Source organism: Bacillus rossius (genome assembly GCF_032445375.1).
Source record: "Bacillus rossius redtenbacheri isolate Brsri chromosome 4 unlocalized genomic scaffold, Brsri_v3 Brsri_v3_scf4_2, whole genome shotgun sequence".
Classification (NCBI taxonomy): domain Eukaryota; kingdom Metazoa; phylum Arthropoda; class Insecta; order Phasmatodea; family Bacillidae; genus Bacillus; species Bacillus rossius.
Window position 1 is genome coordinate 319463 of NW_026962011.1, and position 26736 is coordinate 346198.

The 26736-nt window shown below is 35.3% G+C and overlaps 1 protein-coding gene across 4 annotated transcripts in view; it reads right to left on the reverse strand.

The window, feature by feature from the left end:
- The window catches only part of LOC134541952 (protein hobbit), a 440842-nt gene that overhangs the window by 236574 nt on the left and 177532 nt on the right, over window positions 1-26736 (reverse strand). The window lies entirely within an intron of this gene.

The window sequence follows — 26736 nt, forward strand, 5'->3', positions numbered from 1 at the left end:
TGGATAACCTAAGTCATTGTTAAGTGCATATTTTTGTAATATTTCTGTTTGTAACCACTGGATGTTTTATTATTATTACTTCATTATGTGTACAGGCAACTAGTGGTGACAGTATGGTTCTAGATATAGGACATACCCGAGGATTTTTTTTTATATGTTTCGTATTTAAATTGTTATAATTGTATGGTTGGTATCTAAATATACATAATTCCGTATTTATCGTTTCTTGTCACTACATAGCACTTGAGCAAACATCAAATTTCTTACACTAATCCATTTTTCTCAACTTGTGTGCGAACATACATAATTAAAATGATTTGTGCGAACAAGAGTTCGCAATTCCTTTCAATATACTTAATTATAATGCGGAATCTCTCTTCCATATGGGTTTTTGAACCTTATAGTTTCGTTTAGGTGAACAAAAAAAAACCTTTTTCTTTTAAATAATGAATTTAATTTATTTGGGATGTGACATTTAGTATAGGAAACGTGTTTTGTTGCACGCTTCATTATATTAATTTAGCTTAGTCATTTAACTTTTACGCGTCTTTAACGATTGGTTGTCTTTTTAAAGTCGGTGTCTAACTCTTTCTATTTCACATGTATGTTATTATGGGATTGTGACTATTACCATTGAACATTTTGCGAGGGGAATTCATGTCTGGTCTTTCTGAATGCATTTTTCTTACGCTAGGTAATGTAATTTTTTAAAGTATATATTTCTACTTAATTGTACTCTCATGTGTATACGTCAATATTTACCTAATTTTCTGTTCAGTTTAGACTTTTGAAATTGCTCTTTTAGTTCATTCTCCTGTATTGTTTCTTTTATGTAATACTTTCAGTTATGGCGGTTACACCTGTTCTCATTGGCATACATGTGTCTTTTTAGTACAGCTTCTGTAGTATGTGGAATGTAATTTCTCCTGACCATCTCTGTGGGTTTATGAAGTGTCTGGGTTTGAGTCTTGTGCTCGTTTCGATGTAGGTTGCAATATGCCTGTAGGCGTTGTTTGGTTTTTTCGAGTTGACTTGTTATTTCTGATAACTATATTATGATAATATTACCGAATTATATATGTGGGGGTACAAATTCAAGGAACGTTTATGATGAGAAATATACAGTTTTGTTTGTGTAAATGCTTCAGTTACTTCAATACTTATTATTAGTATTATCCTGACACTATATTTATTATATATAGAAAAAAAATTGGTTATTTTATGTCTGGCAATAAATGGATTAGCACTAGTAGGTAGTACATAGTTGGTGGGCAATGAGAATTCGTACACCACATGTAATTATTATTTCCTTCTTTACTCCTTGTCACTTGAAAGTTGTTGTCGGGCTTCGTCGTTCACGATACATGGTTTAAAGACATGGGTGGCGTAATTAATAGTTTGCAAGGGCAAACATATTTTAATATATTATTTTCTCCAGCATTACAGCTGGGGGGCTTGTGTTCGGAGGACGCTGCGTGTTTGTATTAAACAATACTTATTTCCGTCTGCCCTCAAGCAATGTGAAAGTTACTAGTGGTCCGCCGAGGCGTCTGTCGTGTCCTGGACCATCGTCGAAGCGGTGTTTGCTATGTCTGTAAACGAATTTTGGCTAAGTGGTTATTAATATGAATATCCTTGTGTGTTCTTTCACAAACATTACTGGTGTGTTCTATTCAGGTTTCATCGGAATGGGATTATAGTGTTTCTTATGCTTAATGGAATGCATAGTAGTAGAATATAGATTCTTAACTGAACCAGTAACCTTTTATTTTACATTTTGTTATTAACGCCAGAGCTTCCTGTGCTTATTGGGATGTAGTTATATAGGTTATTTTTTTATTTACCCCGATATATCCTTAATTATTATTATTTACTAGTATGAAGTCTATAGTTGGTCTCTGATTATTCATCTAGCCTTGATGGAAAGTTAACAATAATCTTATAAGCATTTACAACATGACTCATATAATATTCTTTCACTCCTTATTTAGACCACACTCTATTTCGTGAGCGAAAGGGAAGGATGGACAACACTTAATATTTTTTTGTATGGTTATTTAGAAACGATGGTATGACTATTTGAAAATGAGTTACCAGTATATTGCGGTCTTTATACTTGCAATGATACATAGTTTATTAGAATAACATGCTATGTTTTCTTATATGAAGGACAAGTTAGTCAGAGCTGATGATAAGCATATGTATTACACAGATCGTTCAAACGACTTATGTTTATATTCCTACAAAGTTTGACTGTATAAACCTGCAGATATTTAGTTTAGGGTATAACACGTTTTACTTACATGTATATTATTTAATGGCTATACTTACACTTTATTACTATATTTAATAACGTCTTGTGGCTATATCGCTTTGTACTTCCTATTTATTGCCTACACAAATACTATAACGAATTATATTTATTAATGAATGTATACTAGCTGGGCTAGCACTAAAGACTCGTATGTGCGTCTTTTTAACAAATGGGAATAGCATGTTTTGTCTCTGGTGTTGTGCCGTTCGTTCGCGAGGTCTTATGTGGGCTGTGGTGTATTTTTCGGTTGCTTAATAACATATTTTGATTATGTAGGTATTTATGGTTATTGATATTTATTTGTGTTGTCATTTATCGGGTCATGCCATTTGGTGTGTTGGAGAGTGTGGTATTTGTTCTCGTAGATAGATTTTTTTAAAATTCTGGTTTTGGTTTATTGTGATTTACTTATGGGTTGTGTTTAGCCTAGTGGTATTTGGGGGTCCGTCCTTATTTATTTCATCAATGTGTTACTGAATTAGTATTTTTATAACCTTTCTTGCTTTTGCTGTCAATTGTTTATTTTATTACGTCATATCTTTATTTACGCGTTTGTTTTATTTTACGTATAGGGATGTCTTTTTACTCTTTGCATCATGCTGTCTCAATAAGCGATTTTATTATTTCATGGGAGTTTTCACTGCTGAGGTTTTATCTGCATTGCGCTGTATTGCGTTTGTGAGTGCATTTTGATTGTTTTTGTTATGTTTTAATTGTTTTTTTGTTATTTATGGTAATTTTTTTTGTCACATGCGTTCGGCGGTTTCATGTATCACTGGGCTGTACGTTTTTAATTGTGTTCCACACTTAGGCGTGTTCCGTGAAATCTGCTGCAAGCTCCTATATTACGCGGCGGGCCAGGGTCGAAAAATAACTTTCTTTTCTCGCTGGCTTTCGTCGCACCAGGAATTTGTCAACAGTTTCACAAGTGCGTCTACGGAGTACAGACGTGTGTTCCCGCTTTGTAATATATTTTATAATTTACTTATCGTTAAACGCTGTCGGTTGTGCGGGTTGCACTCTACACGGGGTACATAGGTGTTACTATTTTTTATATATCTTTTCGTCTGCGTTTTTATTTTTAATTACATGTCGCCGGGTTGGACTGGGTGCGTTCCGGTGAGTTTTTATTCTTTTATGTATGCTTATTTGCTTCGTGCCGCAGCTGAGCGGGTGTGTGTTCTTGTTTTTCTGGGTCTTCGCCCACTCCGTGCGGTTTTTATTTTATTTTAAATATGTTTATTACTTAACGCTACGGCGCACGAGCGATGTTACCTACACGGACGTTTGTTCAACATTTATTTAAATTTATTTGTTACACGTTGCCTGGGGGTGCGTTCCGGTGAGTTTTTCTTTTATGTATGCTTATTGTTACATGTTGCAGAGCGCTATTTGGAGGGTTAGAACTGTTTTTATTTTAACTATGCCTATATGGTTTCTTTCTGGTGTTCGTGCCGCATCTACATTGTATTTTGTTTATTACTTAACGCTACGGCGCACGAGCGATCGTTCAACACTCTTTCCTACACGGGTGTTTGTACAACTTTTATTTACATTTATTTGTTACATATCGCCGGCGTGGGCGGGATGCGTTCCGGTGAGTTTTTTTTATGTATGCTTATTTGCTATTTTTTTTATTACCTCGGTACCATACGTAATTTGTTTCTGGCGATCGTGCCGCAGCTACGTTTTATTTTTAATTACTGAACGTTTCGTGTTACCTGTAGAGGTCCCTTAATACATTTCTATGCCCGGCGCACGAGCGAGGCTTCCAGCACGGCGTTTGTACTCGACGTAAAGTAATAGTCTTTGTCCTAACTATGCTTAATACTTAACACATTGGCAGAGAGCCGATTACTACAAAATGTTTGTACATTATTTATTTTACTTGACGTAAAATAATAGTCATTGTCCTAACTATTCCTATTTTTTTCTGTTTTCACGGTATTATTAATTTTAACTATGCTTATTTTCTGTCTTTACAATATTATAGATTTTAACTATGCTTATGCCATTGGCAGAGAGCCGGTGCTTCCACTATAGCTTATTCACAAGCGGGCTTCTGTTCCACACTCAGTGTTGGTAAAATTTGTATTTTTAAGTATTTAAAGACATTATTATGCTTATAATATGACGTGGGAATTATAATTGCTCATTTTGTGCGTGACGTCTCAGCGGACAACATATCTCTCTCTCTGCGCGGGGTTTTGAGGTTATGTTTATTTAGTCATAGCTAATATGGCGGGTGGGGCTTTTAAGCATACTGGAAATTAAACATGGCAGTTGGAATTTAAATATGGCGGTTAAGCATAATGGCGTGGGGTTTCTTTTAGGCATACTTGGGATGGGTGTTTGCTTTAAGCATACATCATGGCGGAATTTTATTTATTTTTCGAAATTTACATATGGCGGTTTAATTATTTTCTTCAGAATTTAAATATGACGGTTTAGGCATAGCTAGTATGGCGGGGGTTTCTTTTAGGCATACTTTGGGTGGGGGGTGGGTGTTTTACGCATACAACATGGCGGTTTAAGCATAGCGGTAAATATATATATATTTTTTAATTTTATACATGGTGGTTTAGGCATAGCTATTATGGCGTGGGATTTTAATTCCTAACTATGCTTAATACTTAACTATGCTTAATACTTAACACACTGGTAGATAGCCAATTACTACACAACGTTTGTACAATATTTATTTTACTTGACGTAACGTAATAGTCTTTGTCCTAACTATGCTTATTCATGCTATCGCTATGGCATATTGTATCTCTCTCTGGTCCCGTACTATTATACGGTGATCTACTTTTTTTAACTAGGCTTATTACATTTTTTATTTTACACTATGTTTATTACTTGGCGTGTTGCACAAGTGCTACCACTAAAGCATAATTTACGTTACTTTTTTTCTTTCTGGACAAGTACTATAAGATGGCTTGAGGTTTCTTTTTGGTTCTCACTTGACATTATGTCCTCGCGGCGACAACATGGTGGTCGCTCTCTGTGCGCGGGGTTTTGAGGTTATGTTGCGCTCTATTTAGTCATAGCTAGTATGGCGGGGCTTTTAAGCTTACTGGTGGTGGGGGTGGGATAGCCATAGCTAGTATGGCGCCTTTTTGAGGTTATGTTGCTCCCGGGTGTTTGTATTTAGTCATAGCTAGTATGGCGGCATTATTTAAGCATTGCGGCAGAAGTTTTAGACATAGCTAGTATGGCGGGGGTTTCTTTTAGGTATACTTGGGGGGTGGGTTGTTTAAGCATACTGGTAGTGTGGGTGTGGTGGCGTTTGTTTTTGGAAATTAAACATGGCGGCGATTGTGGAGTGGCGGGGTTTTATGCATTTTTTTTTTCGAAATTTGACGGTTGGGAATTAAACATTGCGGTTATGCATACTCGGAGTGGGGGTGGAGGGGTTTAGTCATAGCTAATATGGCGGTAATTTATTTTAGCATACTCGGGGTTAGTATGGTTGCATTATTTAAGCATTTTTTTATTCGATATTTAAACATGGCGGTGGTTGTGGAGTGGTGGGGGTTTGCTTTAAGCATAATGGTGGGGGTTTGCTTTAGGCATACATCATGGCGGAATATTTGTTTTTTGGAAATTTAAAAACATGGCTGGTTAAGCATATCTTCCTTATTTATTTCTACTCTCCTCAAATGGTCTTGTGGTCTAGTGGTCAAGGCGTCTGCCTCCTAACCACGACGTTGGTGCGTCCCAGGGATCAAATCCATCCGCCGCCCAGGTTTTTTGTATACGATTCCCACCTTCGGAGCGACGGTGGCGCGCTCCGGTAACCATAGGATGTACTAAGATGGCGGCCTCCTGCGACGGTAGCGCGCCCTGGTAGCCAATGTCAACAACAATGGCGGCCTCCAGGTGGGGGGTACTGTGACCAGTGTTTACATAACAGTGTTTGCGTAATGTTGACGTCTTTCCAAGGCGTCAACATTGCGTGAGCAATGTTTACATTTCAATGTTTACATCGGTCCCAGTACTCCTTCGTCACTCCTACTAATACGTGCAGATAAAAAACCACAAAGAGAACACAGAGGCAGATTTAATGCACCAACGGCAAATGAAGTGGCTGTTGTATTGGTAGATCAGCATTTTGACCGAAGAGACATTATCCTCGAAAGCCGAAGTAACTCACTTCAGCGTATCAGTGAGATACATCGAGCTTATAACGCGCTGCAGTACCCGTTGATGTTTTGCTGGGGGGATGATGGCTATTCAATCAACATACCACAATGCGATCCCACAACTAAGTTGCCCTTGAAAAAAACAGTCTCTGCTGTAAGTTTTTTTTTCATACAGAATAATGATCAGAGAAGGAGAAGATAACTTTTTGGTTAAATATCATGCTCTTTTTAGTCAATATTTGGTAGATGAATACGCAAAAATAGAAACTGAAAGACTAAACTACATAAAAAACAATCAAGCCAAATTGCGCGCAGATAATTATATTCATTTAAAAGATGCAATTGGACGGCAAGATACTGAAGCAAATCAGCTGGGACAAATGGTAGTACTTCCATCATCTTTTACTGGTGGACCAAGATACATGCATGAAAAAACGCAAGACGTTATGACCTATGTTAGACATACGGTCGTCCCGACCTTTTAATTACTTTTACATGAAACCCACGCTGGAGTGACATAAATGAGCACTTACTTTCAGGACAAAAATCTCATGATCGATACGATATTATTTCGCGTGTCTTTCGATTAAAGGTAAAAAAGGTCATGGATTTGTTTATACAAGGGAAAATATTCGGTGAAGTGAGATGCTATATGTATTCGACGGAATGGCAAAAGCGAGGTCTTCCGCATATTCATATACTTTTATGGCTTCAACATCGCATCACTCAGGATCAAATTGACAATATTATTTGTGCTGAAATACCTAACCCCGATCGTGATCCTGAGCTTTACGAAATTGTTAAAAGTAATATGATACATGGCCCCTGTGGAAGTTTAAACCGAAATTCTCCATGCATGAAAGATAATTCGTGCAGCAAACGTTATCCAAAGGAAACTCAAACCGGTGATGATGGTTATCCGCAGTACAGGAGACGTTCTCTGGGATGACGGTGGATTCTCTGTCAATATCAAGGGTGTTACAATAGATTATCATTGGGTAGTTCCTTATAATCCAGTGCTATTAAGAACATGTAACGCTCACATGAACGTAGATTATTGCCATTCAGTGAAGTCAATCAAATACGTTTGAAAATATGTTAATAAAGGATCAGATCAGGTACGTTTACTTGCAAGTGGTCGATATATCAGTTCAGCTGAAGCAGTTTGGCGAATCCTTGAATTCCCAATACATGAGCGTTTTCCTCCTGTAGTGCACCTTGCTGTCCATTTAGAAAATGGACAGAGAATTTATTTTAATGAGCAGAACTTGTACGACAAATTGAGTAGTCCTCCTACAACTACACTCCTCTCCTTTTTCTATCTGTGTAACGTGGATGACTTTGCAAAAACATTGCTATACTCGGAAGTCCCTGCGTATTACGTTTGGAACAAGCGATCGTTTCAGAGAAGGAAGAGAGGAGTGAATGTTGAAGGATGGTCAGGGGTCAAAAAAGAACACGTTCTAGGTAGGGTTTATACTGTTCATCAAAACAATACAGAATGCTACGACCTTCGAATACTTCGACATGAGATCAGAGGCCCAATTTCATTTGAAGCGTTGAAAACTGTACATGGTTACTTACATCCCACTTTCCAATCCGCGTGCAAGGCTCTAGGTCTACTCGAAGATGATCGGCATTTGGATTCAGCTCTTGAAGAGGCAGCACTTTGTCAAACACCGCATATGATTCGAGAGCTTTTTGCTATCATTTTATTGTTCTGCCAGGTTTCCGACCCCTTATGTCTTTGGGAAAAATACAAAGAATACCTTTCTGAAGACTTTAAAAAACAACTGGAAAGGCAAGGTGACGTGGATGTAGAGCACTCATCGGACCTGATATTTAACAAATGCCTGTCGGTATTAGAGGATGCCGTATTAGGTATTATCATTAGGCGGCCGTCCTCTTAAAGAGTATGGATTACCTCAGCCAATAACAACAATACATTTTGAAAATAGAGAGTACGTGAAGGAGACCAGTTACGATACAGTGGCCTTAGAAGACACAGTTAGAAAAAATGAAGCATCCTTGAATGAAGAGCAACAGGAAGTATACAATAAAATTATCACAACTGTAGATGCAAATGACGGTCGAAAATTCTTCTTAGACGCTCCAGGTGGAACTGGTAAAACCTTCCTTATTAATTTACTTTTGGCGAAAGTAAGAAGTACTCACGGCATTGCCCTGGCTGTGGCGTCGTCCGGCATAGCTGCTACATTACTCGAAGGTGGTCGAACTGCTCATGCTACTTTTAAGTTACCACTCAATTTAATCACTGCCGAGACTCCCATTTGCAACATCTCCAAACAAAGTAATTTTGCTGAAGTTTTAAAGAGTACAAAAATAATCGTGTGGGACGAAATAACGATGGCTCATAAAGGTGGTATTGAAGCCTTAAACAGATCACTAAGGGATATAAGGGGTAATACAAAATTAATGGGTGGCATAACAGTTTTGCTGGCCGGAGACTTTCGGCAGACTCTACCAGTGGTGCCAAAAGGAACCAGAGCTGACGAAGTAAAGTCGTGCATTAAGAAATCTAATTTGTGGCCCCAGGTTAATATTCTTAAGCTCTCTAAAAATATTAGAGCACATTTGGGCGGGGATGAGTCTGCTGGTAGATTTTCAGATCTCCTTCTTAAAATCGGTAATGGTGATTTTCCATCGTTTGATGGAATGATAACCATCCCGGAAGAATTGTGCACAGTTGTTACTACGGTTCAAGAATTGCTGTCTAAAGTTTATCCAAACATTATTAATATACATGACAAGCCTATTGAATGGTTATGTGAGCGTGCCATAATTACTCAAAAGAACGATCAAGCAGCAGCTATCAACGATATCCTGCTCATGTCGTTTGAGGGCGAAGAAAGGTCTATACTTCGATTGATACTGTGGTTAATACAGATGATGCTACTAATTTCCCTGTAGAATTTTTTAATTCATTGAAACCGCCAGGTTTGCCTTATCATAAGCTTATTCTGCATGTGGGCGTTCCAATTATGTTGTTTCGAAATTTAAAACCACCAAAACTTTGTAACGGTACGAGACTGCAAGTGAAAGCGTTACATCGCAATATAGTGGAAGCCACTATGTTAACTGGGTGTGCGAGAGAGGAAACAGTATTTATACCACGAATACCATTAATACCTAATGATATCCCATTCTAATTTAAACGATTACAGATTCCCCTAAAAGTCTGCTTGCCATGACAATTAACAAGTCTCAGGGGCAAACTCTCAAATTTGCGGGTATTGAATGAGAGAACATTGCTTCTCTCATGGACAGTTTTATGTTGCTTGCTCACGAGTAAGTTCACCCAATAGCTTGATAGTTTTAGCGCCTAATGACAGATTAGTTAAGAATATTGTGTACAAAGAAGTTTTGTAGGCCCTAATTTTTTACACAAGTAAAGCCGCAAAAACTATACCTAATTAATAATAATACTTCTTAAAGCGAGCGAAGCCGCGGGCAAAAGCTAATGCTTTATAAAGTTAAAAAAGTGTGTGTGTATATATATATATACACACACACATGTATTCATATAAGAAATTCAATGTAAAAAAAAATTTATAAAGTTCTATTTTGTTTGAAATATTTCTTACTGATTTTTAACACCGCTAAACCGTTTTTTAATGAAATTTCATACTTCTTTTATAAATTTATAATGTTGAAATTCCTAATTTTTATATTCTCCTTTCAGGTGGCCCTACTCGGGAACCACACATAACTTAGAAAGTCACAACTTAGAACTGTCATAACTTAGAAAACTTGGAAAAGTCCACGTAACTTAGAAACACACAACTTAGAAAGATCATAACCTAGAAACACACAACTTAGAAACACACAACGCAGAACCACACAACTTAGAAACGTCATAACGTAGAAAATCACAACTTAGAACTATCACAACTAAGAAACACACAACTTAGAACGATCATAACTTAGAAACACATAACTTAGAAACACGCAACGCAGAACCACACAACTTAGAAACGTTGTAACGTAGAAAGTCACAACTTAGAACTATCATAACTTAGAAACACACAACTTAGAACTGTCATAACTTAGAAACACGTAACTTAGAAACACGCAACGCAGAACCACACAACTTAGAAACGTCGTAACATAGAAAGTCACAACTTAGAACTATCATAACTTAGAAAACACAACTTAGAACTGTCATAACTTAGAAACACGTAACTTAGAAACACGCAACGCAGAACCACACAACTTAGAAACTTCGTAACGTAGAAAGTCACAACTTAGAACTATCACAAGTTAGAAACACACAACTTAGAACGATCATAACTTAGAAACACGTAACTTAGAAACACATAACGCCGAATCACGTTACTTAGAATTTGAATGAGAAGGCGTAAATATTTTGAAAGGACTGTAGTGAGAAATATTTTTGTTTGCACTCCCTGCTTTCAGAGCTGCACTCTTGTGGCTAAATAGTTACTTTCGTGTTCAGTTTGGTTTTCTCTTTATAGATGGCGCTGTTAGTTCCACACAGAGCTAAACTGACTTCAGCTAATGGTTTGCTCGCCACATCTGAACGACACGTTTATTTTATTCCTGTTTTCAATGATTATGATTTAATATGTGTTAGTAAAACAGTTTTTTTTTGTATAGCTATAATAAATTAAGTTGATTACATAATGAGCGTTGGGCTAAATTCACGTTTTTAAATAACTACAAGTAAAACCAAGAAGAAGAAAAATTGAATTAATTTTCCCGGTTTCTATGACGTCACTGTTGACGGAAATTTAAAACGATATATATATATATATATATATATAAATTGAACTTGTATTATCTGAAGTACTTTTGTTGTAGCGTCATTAGGTATTCTTCTCTAGAAGGTTACATTAGTGCCATTTATTTAATATAAAATTTTTACATATTTTTAAATGTAGCATTAAATATAATCTTTAGAATATAAATACAGGATGTATGTAAAATAATCGTTAAAATTTTAATAAGTGAGAAATCACGTAATGTAGAGAAAGCAGAAACATTAATGTTCAGACGCAGGGTAGTTATTAAATCTTTTTAAAACATTTTATATAAAAAGCATTGCAAATTTTATATATGAGGAACATAAAAATTTAATTTTTCCATTTCATAAAATTTATATCAAGGTACTATTTTCCTGTTGATTTCCGGGGCAATACTGCACAAGAAATGTTTACTGGGGATGCAGAAAACGTTTGGCCAGACAGCTGGTTCCAACATGACGGCTAGGTCATTGGAGAGGTGGTAAAAAATCAAGATTCATGAAATGATTTCGAACCTGAGCTTTCGCGTTTGCGCTACGTCATTGTATTATACGTAGTGCATTTCCGAGTAACTCTCATTACTTGATGTGAGATAATGTAGTATTTTTACGGGAATAAGGTTTTAAATTTAAAGTATATATTTTATTACAAATTTTTTCTTTGTTACTGTGATTAATTTATTGTTTGCGTAACCTATTTTCATAGTTCTAAAATAAAATTCGATAACTATTTTCGTTTAATATACCTATTCATATCTTTGAATGAGTTACCAGTAGTTATTTATAACGATTTTTGACTAATATTATAAAAATTTTGCAGGGGTATTTTCCGTTTGTATATTAATCATTACTTTGAATTAGTAATAGTTTAGGAAAATTTGCTGTTTCTTTTCTTCGGCTCGTAGAAGTTTCAATCGAGTTCATATTTCAAAGTAACTCATGTGGCTGAAAATGCGGGTCGATCTGCTCGGTGTGACCTGCGTTATGCCCTACGTCTAAATCAGAAATTTTACTATCTCTCGCGGACTTTCTCTTCCATCACGTAAGATTGCAGCGTATTATGTCTACAGACTTTTAAGTTTCCAATGTCTTAGTAAATAAGTTGAAATTTACGTACTACGGCATTTCCCCCCCCCCCCCCCCCTTTTTATAGTAAAGTGTTAACAAAATACGGTTTTTCATCAATTAATTATTAGATTATTTTTTATTCCGTATTTCGCACAATAAACGTAAAAATTTAATATTATGTATTTTAATGGTTCTGTGAAAAAAAAATTCCCTTTTCTTATTTACTTTACTCTAAAAGTAAGAACTGTATAAGGTGATTTGGACAAAAATTTTAAGCTCTATTGCTTGCAACCAGATAACTATTTACTCGACTTTGAATTAACACTTTCACTAATTCATTGCCAAGTGCGAGTAGTTGATTCACAAATGAATTAACTAATTGTTTTCTTGAGAAAAATGCTGTGACACATTAACTTAATTGAATGTCTGTGGTTGGTTATGTTATGTGAAGACCTACATTATATCAGTCTGTGGCTTTTTGCCTTATAGTGCTACACTCCATTAACTAGTAATTTGAACATTATTCACTTGTTATGTTTTGTCATATTTTGACTCTTTTTTTTTTTTTGCAGCTGAAATTAACAGTAGGTCCTTTCCCTTGAAACACACAAAACTCCTTTTGATATATTTTTTAAGAATTCTTAACAAAAAAAGTATTTATAATGAATAAGAAGTTCACGCAAGTATGCATTCAAAATAAACCTTTTTTCTAACATTCCGCATGAGAAGTTTATAAATGTATGTCCGGAAACTGAAGTCGGTGCGTAGTGTGTTTGGAGTCCGCCATCTTGGATTGTGACATCACGGCGGCCATCTTGAATGACCTTGACTATGATATCGCCGCCATATTGGAATATACCATTTTGTTTCTGAAACTTTCCACCATCTTAAAATCGAATGCCCCAATTCTTTACGGCCGCAATCTGGTTTTTCCATTATCTTGTTTTTATCTGCCTGAAGTTGTCATCTTTCTTTTCTTTCTTCTACTGGAGGTCGCCATCTTGGATTATGTAATGTCTACCATTTTTGTTTCTGCTATTTTTTCCTAGTGTGTGTCAGCTACTCTCTGTCTCATGTACATAAGTTCGATGTTCCATTACCTACTAATGAGGTTATGACCCTTGACGACATATTAAATTTAATTTTTTATACTGTATACATTGGCAGTTAGGTGATTCGAACCATGGCAGTTCGGAACTCTGGATTAGAAACATACGCCTTTTACCACATGACCATCGAGACATTTAACAGACTGAGAATTATATAAGGTATATATAAAAAATGTCGCATATTCGGACTTGTAATATTTTCAATATGATGAAATAAAAATAGCAGAATTTGTTAGAGTGAATTGCCGCCATACTTGTATTCAATTCACAATAATAGGAGCGCGAGTGTCACGTAGTACACCAACCATATGCTAGAGGGCGCTGCCACCATCTTTGTTTTCAGTTCTTGCTACCAGGCACGTTAGTGTCCAGCCGTTTACTATAGAGCGCTACTGCTATGTTGGCAAGAGTGCAGGAGCATTTATTGCAACAATGTTGTCACTTCCGCCATCTTTTCGACATCATAGCCGTCATATTGTAATTCTGTAATTATTAACCTATATATCCGGAAATTATTCCAAAATTATAAAAAAAATCGCCCATTAATGTAATGATTGACCCGATTGATTATTTAATTCTTTGGTTCAATCCTTGACCAATACAAATAAAGTTTTATGTTAAAAATTTAATTTAATTTAATTCATTTAAAAATGCAAAAAATTTATATTCACTGTCGTGATCTATTAGCTTCCAGTGAGCCGCAGATGTAGGTTTGGTCGCCATATTGAAATTCTGTACTTATTAAATAAAAAATCGAGAAAAAATCAACCAAATATTATAATATTAGCCAAATAATATATAGATTGAATCAATCAATTTCAGTCCTCGGTTCGAACCTTGGTCGATGAAAAAAAAAGAGGTTTTAGACTTAAAAAATATATTTTTTATTTCTCTCTTTACCTTCTGACAATTGGATAGTTGGCCTTACAACGAAACGTCTCTCTAGACAGGCCGTATGACAAGCGTCTCCACACCAAAATGTTTGGAAACCCCTTCAGCTTACTCATGTACCATTTCAGGTATAGACAAAGTATCCCGAACCAAAAGATCCAATACATCGGTTCTCAGCATACTGTTCGAACAGATAATTTACAATGTCAGCCTTGTAGACCAAGCGTATCCGAACCACGATATATTCGTTTTCGATACTTATGTTTTACTGCTGATAATGACACTGCACCCGTTAAAGTCTCCTCTAGTATGTAACCGACGATGGTAGACCTCCACAATGATCTATACTAACGATAGTCAGCATTACTGTTGTTGTAGGTGATAGGTCAGACTGAACTGAAGAACCTCCAATTGGTGATGGTAATACGTCATCAAGGTCTTTGTCGTTGTTGCGACTGCTACTGTCCAGTCCGAGTAAAGATTTTAATCAACATTTCCAAATTGCTCTAGCTTCCACAGCTCCACCTGGCTACGACGGCTACAATGGCTACAGCAGCTCCAACTGGCTACAATGGCTACAATGGCTCCAACTCTCGACAACAGCTACAACTGAATTTGGCTCCAATTGGTTTCAATCATATTTAGCCCGAAACTGTCTCGATTGCTGAGAAGACTTTTTTGTTACTTATTATTTTGTTTGGTGACGATTATTGCATATTTTAGTTAGAAATTGTAGCGTGAGAAAACAATCTTAGGCGATAAATTAAAATACAAGAAATAAAACATTTTTTTTTTCAAAATACCAATTATAATTTATTTTTCAATAAAACACACTTGCAGGTAAAACAAGGCATTATATTACTATCCCGTACATCTTAGTTCATAAAGTATAGTACATTTTTCTTTAGTGATGGATATATTTTTAACATTTTGGGAAGCAATTAGAAGTCTTAACGTATCGACCAATATTTTAGGATCATCTCATGTTATGTAATCAATATCTTCTGCTGCTGCCTCCATCTTCTTTGCGCTTTTACTGCCAATCTCCTGAGAAACTCGATAGTCTTCTGTTTTAAAACCAGCCTCATAGTTATTATAATCATAATCGTCCCATTGATCATCACGAAAATGATCAGAATTGATAATTTTAACATGTCGCTTCCATCGTTTAGGTCTCAGTGTTTCATCACAATTGTCCATCTTGTAAGATTCAGGTGCTTCAGCTTGGTCTTTGATCTTGAAAGGTTCAAGTGCGTCATCACGTTATTCGAACTTGTCAGCTTCAGATGCTTTTATGTTGTTTTCATTTCTGAAAAGATGACTTGAATTTGCTATTGATAATTTTTTTTTTCATTTCCATTAAATATGATACTTTCTTCGTTAGCATTTAATTTCAAAGCATTAATGAAATCTAGGATAGTGTTGTCTTTATTTCACTTTCTTGTTATCATCAGTTAGCTAGGTTGTACAGATCTTGTGATGTTTATTCAAGATATTTCATCAACTAAATGATGCTGAGTGCAACTAAATAATTTTTGGTAATGTCCCAAAATACACTCGCTTCTCTCATGATGGTTAACATTTATTGCAAGGTAAATTTCTTGCTACAATAACTACACTTGTGTCCGTTCAATAACGGCTACAGACATCGCTACGGAATCCATACTAGCTTCTGTGAATGTGGTCAGAAGCATACTGAGTGTTCCAAACTAAAACATAAATTCAAGTAGGAATTTCAGTAAACCATCAGCTAGAGTTAATTTTACATTTGTTGAAAAATTCATCTCCAAGTAGATCTGCTTTTCACCAACAGATGTCTCCTCATGCAATTGCTCACAGTGTTCGTAATTTAAACAATATATCTGAATACATCTAGTACAATTTACCTTGTATAATAATGCAAGTATAAAACATTCGTTATTTGTTATGTTTTAAGCGAGATGCGGGATGCTCACTCACGATCGGAATAGGAGAGCTTTGTTAGACCTCAAGCAGAAGGAGAATAGTCTTGCATGCTGTGGTTCTCAGCTGTTTTAATACATAGAAATCGACTCAGTGATAAATCTAATTTATGTGTGAGTTTCACCTGATTTAATTTGTAGTTGTACTTTGGTAACAGGAATTCACTAACTAAACGTAAAACTGAATACAATTGCATGTCTCATATCGAAAAAATGCTTGAAATGATTACCTACTTTTTAATGATTAACCAGAAGCACGCTAAGAAATTCAACAAAAGTTTTGACAGGAATAACCAGGAGCACAGGGAAAACACCAACAAAATGTTGTCAGGAATAAAAAGTGGCCGAGGTAAAAGTCAAGGTCATGCAAGATGGCCGCCGTGAAGTCACAATCCAAGATGATGGACCTCAACCACACACAATGTACTGGCACCAGATGCCGGACATACATTTATATATTACTTGTATGCCACATCGTAATGTTTTAGGGGAAAATTACAGTGTAGCGGTTCCTGGAAAACAATTTGAACAGTAACTAAAGTTAAAGGTTAGTTAGGTTGCCTTTATTAATTACGTATAAAGTTTTACTTACGTACCAAATAAATATTACTTCTTCTGAATTTACGCAACGAATCTTCCACTTGACGGTTTTGTATTAGCCTTATTTACAAGAAGCTGCTATTTTATAAAATTACCATATTAGGAACCTATCCTAATTTTTTGTGTTACAATATAGATTTTATACTCCTTGTATACGAATTCTAACCAAATGAATAGTGCCCACAGCGTCATCTAAGAATAATTAGTTCTTGAGTTTGGCTAGGTTAATTTTAGTTCTCAGTATATGTTCTTAAAATCTAAGTGGGTGGATCGAGTGTTGGAAAAACAAGTATGTTTTAACTGTGCGTAGCCTTGCTTTTGTGAATAATAGATTGTTTTGCAAACAGCCTTTCTGTTTTATTTGTACAAAACATTTCTTTTAAGATATTTTCGTATGGTAAGCTTTCACTTGATTCGTTGTGAGGATTATTTTGACTTTCCACCAAAATCTATAGAATTGGTTGTAGGGAAAGTGGAAAATAAGTACATTTCATCTTAAACTATTTTAGTAATTTGGTTGCTCTTGTATTATGTACTAGCCAGGCCCCGATTTCACGAGCCAGCGCTCTGAGAAAATAATTTTTAGCCGCCCCCCTTTCTTTTCAGTTCCCCGCAAAAATAATAAAACTTTTCAAAGTCAAGCTTATTTATAATAAGTTTTAAAACAGCATATTATGCAAATAAATACTAAGGTTTTTCAAAGACAAAGGCTGTGTGTATTTTTTAAATTTAATTAATGCTTGTAGTATTTTTATACGGCTGTTATAGATACCGTAATAAAATAAGAGTTACAGTATACTATTAAACGAATTTTATGTCTTTTTCTAAGATATTTTATTTAGTAATTTATATTTTTAGGCATTATTTCTCGTCCCTCAAACCTTTTTGTCCAATTTTTTTCGTACCACGAATTCTTTCGCCGCTCAAAAACTGGAAATCTGGGCGAATGCCTGGTTGACCCATATATAAATTGGAGCCTAGTACTAGTACATTTTGTGCATCTACAGTGATGAAATTACTAGAATATGAAGCGTAATACGAAGTTAGGTCATGATATGTAAACATATAAATGCCCGATTATTAACTATTCATGTATACTTGGTTTATAAACACATAATTTTTTCCTATTATCATCAAGTTCTAAGGTAAAGCTGCCATGAAGTGAACGATTTTTTTTATAAGAAATTGGAAATTCTTTCTTTTATTTTCAGTATCACTGATAGAATAATATTTTTGAAAATATGATTTTTTTACATCCGGTCATTCATATATGCTAATCCTGTATGTAACCTGTGGGTTGTTGTTTTTACACTGATTTGTTTTGCAAGTTCTCGTAAAGCAAACGCAGTTGTGAATCATGGTAGTTGAAAGTGTAGACGTCCAATAGCGCTGGATTTCAGTAAATAATAGAGTATGCGGTTGTTTTCAAAGAGTTTATTTGAGAACTTTTAACATGTAGTTCGCTATTATAAGACATTATTTTCAATTTGCCTCCAGAATCATTACTTTGTTTTTTAATTATATAATTATGTTTATATACATGTGTGTGTGCATGTAGGCGTGTGTGTGTAAATCATGAACGTGGTTATTTTATCGTAACTCAACAAATTTTCAGTTAATTTATTTTTTTCGTAACCGGAAAAATTTAATCACTTTATTACCATTTGTTAAGTTTTCACACACTGTGGAAGCAGCGAACGCATATTAAAACCTAAATTTCTTGAAGTCCCATTACACATTGTGGAGCGGGCTTGAGCGGCTTTTCATGTGGAAGAAGTGTGAAATACATGACCATTTAACAATTGGATGTAACTGTAGTAAATTATGTTTAAGAAGTGACCACGTGCGTCTGAAATTAAATAAAATCAACAAGTATAATTTGGCTACACCTTAAGGTGTTCACTAGTTGGCTACAAGGCTAATGATATAAACTTCGCAAGGAAAGCAAACGCACAGGACGCTACATGCAACAAGTGCAATAAAACTGCGGCAATTTATAGGTAAAATACGCCAGACGCTAGACATCGCCGACCCTGCAACTTGAAACAATACAAATGTCGAAACAATTTACATTTGGCTTATTTCTATAAGTAATGTTAATTTTTATTTCAAAGTAAGCAATTCTTTATAATTTCATTAAAAATTTTCATGTGCTTTCACTGTTTGGTAGTTTCATAAGAGAAAACGTGAAACGTGTAATAAAAATAAAGTCGTTAGCTTCCATACATATAACTTCAGTGTTTTCGGAACACGTTACATTAAATATGGAGGACAGAATTGCAAGATGTCTTGTGTGATTTTTAAAGGTTATTTGAAAACATTGTTATTTACCTTTTCTTGAGTTTCTTGTCTGAAACTGATAAGACTCGGTCTCATTGAGGGCCATCCCTAAATAACGCCATGCGTTAAGGGGAGGGGAGGTGGTCGACGAAGTGTGACATTGTGTGACAAGGGGTAGGAGGCTACATAAGCTTCGTGATGTCACTTGTCCAAATATAAAATATTTAAATGCGAAACTTTAAATGTAAGCGAAAAACTTAGAAATATTACCAACATATCAATACGCCTATACGATTTAAGGTAATTAACTCATGAATGCGAAATTCAAAGAAGTTTTCGAGATTTGAAATTAGAGAGATTTATAGTATCAGCTGTGCAATATTTTAAAGATTTTGACTCGGATGCTATTTACATTGCCACAAATGCTCCGGGAAGAAGTGCATTCAACAGAGTTGAACGATAAATGGCCTCTGTGTTCCTGACATTAACAACCAAAATGAGAACGAAATGCCTGCTATGTCAGTGATAAGCAATATAGAGGAGTGGGTTTAGAGTCCTTGGACACAAGATGATTGAGTTTTGTATCTTTCATTGATATAATTATTACTTTATCAGTATTTAAGTAGTTTCTTGTTTTGTCAATTTTAAGAAATGTTGATTTAATGTTATTTTGTTTAAAACATAGTTTTAATGAAAGTAAAAATAATTTTAAAACTGCTGTTTTAATTGAATTAGTTCAATATATAAAGTTGTAAAATGTGTGACGTCAGACCATCTGTGACAAGTCCCGAGTGGGAGTGGAGGGCAAAAAATCATGATTCGTGTGACATAATTTATGGATGGCCCCTTGTAAGTGTACACGTGCATCTCTCAAAGCTCGTTGTTGTATTATCTGAAAGGGTGAAAAAATTTTATGTGTTAGAATACGATTGTAAAAATGAAAAAATGCAGATTTTTTTTAAATAACATTATTTAATGTTTAGGTATAATTTTGGAAGTAACTTGGAACACTTAAACTAAAAAAAAATTAATTTCCCCATAGAACTCAAGCAGACTGTATTGCGTTTTTTAAATATTTTGTGTTTGTGAATACTCGAATTATATTTCATACAAACCAGCACGAAAATCTGCGTAAGTTTCATTCTGTCCTTTGTCTTGAGAATCCGTTTGCCCGTAAATTGTTCCCCCACCACGTCTCACTTCTCTCCCCTTCCCCAGTGACGTACGGGTTTTCTGCCACACCCCACCCCAGCACATTTCAGGTATTCTTCTCCAACGACCCTACGACCTTGAGTCCGGGATATCAGGCGCCCCGCTGAGGCGTCACAATGACAAGCCATACAGTACAACCTGCAAACATTTCCGTCGACAACAAGCAGTCGCTGTGCTCGTATAAACAAGCATAAATATTCGTTCAACCTATTCATAAACAAAACTAAATTAATTTTTTTTATTTTAGTATCTGATTTCGGGAGGCACATATCTAATTTCATTGAAAGAAATGCCAATGACTTAAACAAATATAGGTAAACGACTATGAAAAATAAACACAGGCCTATTCCGTTCAATTAGCACTTTTATTTATTCATCCTACTAATATTATAAATGCAAATTTGATTTTGATTGTTTGTTTATTACGCTTTCACGCCTTAACTACTCAACCGATCATCATTAAATTTTGCATACACATTGTCAGGGGTACAGAAAAGGACATAGGATACCTATATTTCATCAAAGAATAAATTATAGTTTAATAAACTAAAAGAAAACTTTAGCAGCAAATCTAACTAATATATCGCTGGGTGTAGTTATTTTTCGTTGCTATGAGCAATCCGTTAGCACGGAGAAAAGTTTCCATAACATAAATTGTATGTATATTTTTTTTACTGGAGAAAAATCTTATCAAATTTAAAAATCTAAACAAAAATTGGCGAAAGGGTCTACGGAATTAAAAAAAAAATGAATAACCTAGAACCACAAACATGCGATCCCGCTTCGAATGGTGATGGTCCCATACTGATACGTTTAGTCGTGTTTATGTGATTGCACCTCAAAGCAGAAGAAATTTCATCATTTATATATATACTAGCTGCCCGACCCGGCTTCGCACGGCTATACTACAGGGAAAAGAAGACCAAATCTCCCATTTACAGTAATAATAAATAAAATATCATGGCAATTAATTTATTACAATGTTTTTTAATGTATCGGAGAGAAAACGAATAGCACCGATGGTTTCCCGACTCTCGAGCACGCAACGTACAACTGGTGTAGGGTAAAGTAAGGTAATTTCGTGATAAAATTTATTTTTCGCTAATAAATATTGTTTTATTCAACCATTACTGTCGTATTTGGCCAAAATTGTTTAACTTCTGTGTAATACTAACATTATAAGTAATAAACTTGCAATTATATACATATTTTCAACACAAAATTTAATTTCAAATTTTAAATGGTTTGACAGGTAATTTCGTGATATGGGTATCTAATTTCGTGATAGGGGTTAGGCAATTTCGTGATACAATAACAATACAAATATTTTCAAACAAATACCAACTATAATAACAAATAATATAATTTTAACTTGTAACATGCATTCTAATTGCTGTTTTCTTCATTTCTTCAAAAAAAATGTTCAAATAACCTTCGAAAAATTAGGTTTAGTCTAGTTTTTTTTAGATGCTTACCTCACTCAACTCACTTTCAGCATTAGCACAATTATCACACATGAAAACTAGTTCCCCAGAATCAGCAGGTTGGCACTCTTCATGATAAGGCATCAAGCAATAACAGCATTGTACCCATTTAGCGCCATTTCTTATTTGAACGTCTCTGAAATAACTGTTCCCGCACATACCACAGATCCAATCTTCATAAAGAATTTTGACTTCCTTTGATTTTGTCTTGCATTCGCGAAGTTCTGGACCAGATATGAACGGTTCTAATGTTGGTGTCGAAGCTTTTGAAGTTGATGGGACAATATTGGAAGTTGATGGGACAGCCTTGGAAGTTGATGGGACAATCTTGGAAGTTGATGGGACAGCCTTGGAAGTTGATGGGGTAGCCTTAGTAGTTGATGGGACAGCCTTGGAAGTTGATGGGGTAGCCTTAGTAGTTGATGGGACAGTCTTGGAAGTTGATGGGGTAGCCTTAGTAGTTGATGGGACAGCCTTGGAAATTGATGGGACAATCTTGGAAGTTGATGAGACAGCCTTGGAAGTTGATGGGGTAGCCTTAGTAGTTGATGGGACAGCCTTGGACGTTGATGGGGTAGCCTTGGACGTTGATGGGGTAGCCTTTGTGGTTGATAAGATATCCTTCGATGATGACATTACAGGATTCGATGTTGGTAGGGCAGCATTTAAAGTTGAAGTGGCAGGTCTCAATTATGCGTATTTTATTGACCCCAAGGTGGTAATTTCTCCTACTGGAGTAAGGCATCTTGCACTTGAGTCTCGCTTTCTCTTTCCTTTGTTAATGAGGGTGTCTCTTGACATTGATTGCAGGACCAAGATCTTGTCAGCTACCAATATCTGATCCTTTTCCGGCTGTTCTTGAGGTAGAGGCTTGTTTGTTAGTTTGGAGGGTTCAAAAGCTTCCTTAGGAATAGCACACTTGTTGAATGGATGAATTCCCGTTTTCTTGAAATAATTTGTAATGTTCTTAGTGCAGAAGCTCTCAATAAAGGCAGTATTCATAATCGTATGAAAATTTGTTTTATTTGGTTTTTCCGTTGGATTTTCCTTCATGTAGGAGTTAAATGTTGACCCCAATGTGATTTTAGGGATTTGTAAACTCCAACATCTAACGGTTGCAACAAATGAGTTGTATGGGCTGGGAAAGTAAATAAGAAAATCTGATTTTCTTTCGCAAACGAAATAACTTCAGGGTTAATATGCGATGCGTGTGAATCCATGAAGAGGATGACTGGTCGAGCAGGAGGAATGGAGGCTACAAAGAACTGGAACCATTCAAAGTACAGATCACTGTTAATCCACCCTTTTGGAGACAACTTCCCTATTGCATTAGGCAAACAATCTCTCTTTAGGTTATCGTTCCGCCTGACACCTTTGAAAATAATCATAGGCGGAATACATGTCCCATTTGTGCACACACATCCCAAAAGTGTATGTTATTCTCCCCTGTCTGCATAAACTCTCTTATAAACATATCGCTTTCCCACTGCTGTTACAACTTTGTTTGCTTTCACGACATACGAAAGACCTGTTTCGTCACAGTTCCATAGCCTATCAGGTGCTTCTTTGATATCCAATCTGTCCAGTAATTCCTCTAATTTAATATAAAAATCCCCAATGATTTCTTCATTTACCATAGAAGCCCTGTATGCTGCAAGGTTTTTCTGGAGATCTTAATGAGTGATTGTACCTACTCTTGAAATATGTCCACCACCATTTGCTTGCACTTTCACAGTCGGAATTTAATAAATTTTCACGGCCGGCACTTTTTGCGAGTTCATGTGCTAATTTCCTTACTGTAGAAACAGTTAAACCAAATCCTAACTCTTGCATCTCTATGATGTAATTATACAGACTAATTTCTAGGTTTGAAGTGAGAGCGAATGGTCTTCCTAGTTTTGGCAGAGGTTCATTTCTGTTTTCACAGGTGCTATTTTTTAGACAGTCTCTTAGTGTACTCCATGGCACACCCATTTCCTTGGAGGCTTTATAAAGTGAACAATTTTGTTGTTTAACGAATTCAGCAGCTGCAATTAACTGTCTTGAGTCATATTTTCTGTATTTACTTCTTGTTTTATTCATCATTCAACTGAAAAATAAAATAAGAGCCAATATATTTTTGTGGTAGCCAATAAGTAATTTCGTGATATAGGTAATTTCGTGATATAGGTAATTTCGTGATATAGGTAATTTCGTGACACACTATAATTAGCTTTCTAAGTGAAACTAAGTTATTGTAAACTTAATTTACAACACAAACTCTCATAATAATTTTGTTCTAACAAGCTTAGAAAACTTACAAGATCAATTCATATTAAAGGCTTTGAAAATGTATCTTTAACAAAGACAAAAATGCTAAGAAACGCCATGAACAACATAAGCAATTACAACTGTATGCAGACGTGGAAAATCATAAAATTATTCACACTGAAAGAGGTTTAGATTCTCTACAAAACTGTGTATTAAATGCTAACATACCATGTACATGGATCCTTTTATGAATATTCGAAGTTAAACCTGCAAAAGAGTACTCAAATTTAACGACACTTTGCTCACTTTTACGAAAACTTTTGTTTTGTGACGTTGACGCATTCCAAGACACGAACGATACATACCACATTATCTAGTGGAGAACGCTGAAACTACCAGACCAAAATGCAGCTCAAAAAAACCGCTGGTATTTTCGTTACAAACGTCATAAAAAATGTCACGAAATTACCTGTGTCACGAAATTACCTTACTTTACCCTACCCGTACTTCGCTTCGGCAGTCTGCAAGCAGTACACTCTTACGCCGCTCATTTTACATGCCCCTCCTTGTGGGTACGCCACTGCAGCACCTCGAATGGAAAAAGAAAACAAAGCGATGCCCGTTGCCATGGAGACGATGTAACCACTGTTGCACGGGCTTAACCACCGTTGGGAGCTGATTTTCGGAAAACGTCATCCTGAGTAACATAAGGAACATTACTGTCAAGTTTCAAGTCTGTAGGATACCTATATACTTGGAAAAAAAGAGCAACTTTTTATATTTAAATTCCCCGCAAAATATCAACGCTGATGAGGACTCCACTAACAATGACATAGTCGTTGCCATAGATACGAATAGCCGTTGCCATGGTGATTTTCTACCAATTCATCACAACATGCACCTCTAAACCTCTAAAATTATCAGTGTTTCTCTACTATATTATGCATGTTTTATACGTATAAACCTTATTCTTGAATCAATCTCTCTATTAAAAAAAATCGCATCAAAATCCGTTGCGTAGTTTTAAAGATCTAAGCATTCATAATGATAGACAGCGGGAAGCGACTTTGTTTTATACTATGTAAGATATAGATTACAAGCGGAGTTAATAAGGGATGTTAATTAACTGTAGGTAAAATTTAATATGGAGTGAAATCTTAAATTCGCGACAAGGCAGAACCTATTACTCTACTAACACAAACTCCGCTATTTCTTTTCTTCTCCAACACTTAACCCTGATTTATATTGTGTAGTTTTTTTTCTCTTGTAAATATTTAACCTCTACCCGTATTGAACAACAACCTGAATTAAATGAGTTAATTATATTATTAATTAATTTAATTTAATAGTTTTGCTTCCTGTGTCGACCGACAACCTGAATTGAATGACAAAATCTACTTAAACGCGAGCTAACCGTCGGATAAAGCTAGGAAGTAGTAAATGTGATGGATATTAGTTTTATTATATTTAAAGAAATGAATGTATTATGTATCATTTATTCATTTCTTGTTCTACAAACTGCTGAAAATGTTTTATATATACACACATGTACATACAAACACAAACACTCACACATATTAGGTGTGTGTATATGTATATATATTCTTTCCTTGCACGCTTGCAGTTGTTAGGCTAATACTACACTATGCTTTTCTGACGCTGCGGCTAAAACTTACACTGAATATATATTACTTTTGACACGAGTAACTAAGAAATTTACTTTATCTTAAGTGAAATATAAACAGACTTGTAAAACATTTATTTTATAAATTGGTTGTATAAATCTTTATTTTTTTAATTTTTAGACCAGTTTTTTCTAATGAAAAAGGTGTGGGACTAAGTAAGTTGTATGGTTGGATCAGATTTAGCATGTTTTCTTTAAAGAAGCAGTACAAATAACTGATATCAAATGAATGTAAAAATCGAACAATTTCTTATATTTAGTTTTAAAATTCAACTTTATTTAATTATTGCTGTATGAATGTGGTAATAATAACAGATGGACTGGGTTAACATTCAAAAGTGATGTTAACTTGTGAGAATTATAATATATCATATTTCAAAAGCACGTGTGCGCCACGTTCCGGTGCAACCATGCAGTAATAAAATAGTAAGTGAATCAATGAATTATTTTTTTAACACATTAAAAGTCATAATTGATTCTACACAAAAATATCACCAAGAAAGTATTGAAATACAAATTATTTTATTTCGAACTTAAATCGAAACTGAAATGTTAACACCACACATAATTTTACGACAAAAAACATTAAAAATGTAAATCTACTGAATTATTTGTTGTAAAGCCAATTTAATTAAAACGCCAAGGTTTGAACCGAGTAGGAATTTGAATAATTAAAACTTATTGGCAGTTTCTAAAGAGAAATAAGTGTAATACACCAAGGACCTTTCACGACTGCAGTGAAGAAAGCATCGACAATGCAATAGCTGGGGTCAGTAGGAATAACACGGAATAGAGACTATACTAAAAATCTGTCAAATTAAAAGTCATGCTACAAAATAAGTATGCTGTTGATAAAAACAAAACCTTTTAAGTGTTTTGTAAGGAATTTCCGAATAGAAAAAAAGTTCATATGAAGAAAAAAATACTTATATAATATAAAGTAAACTTAATATAT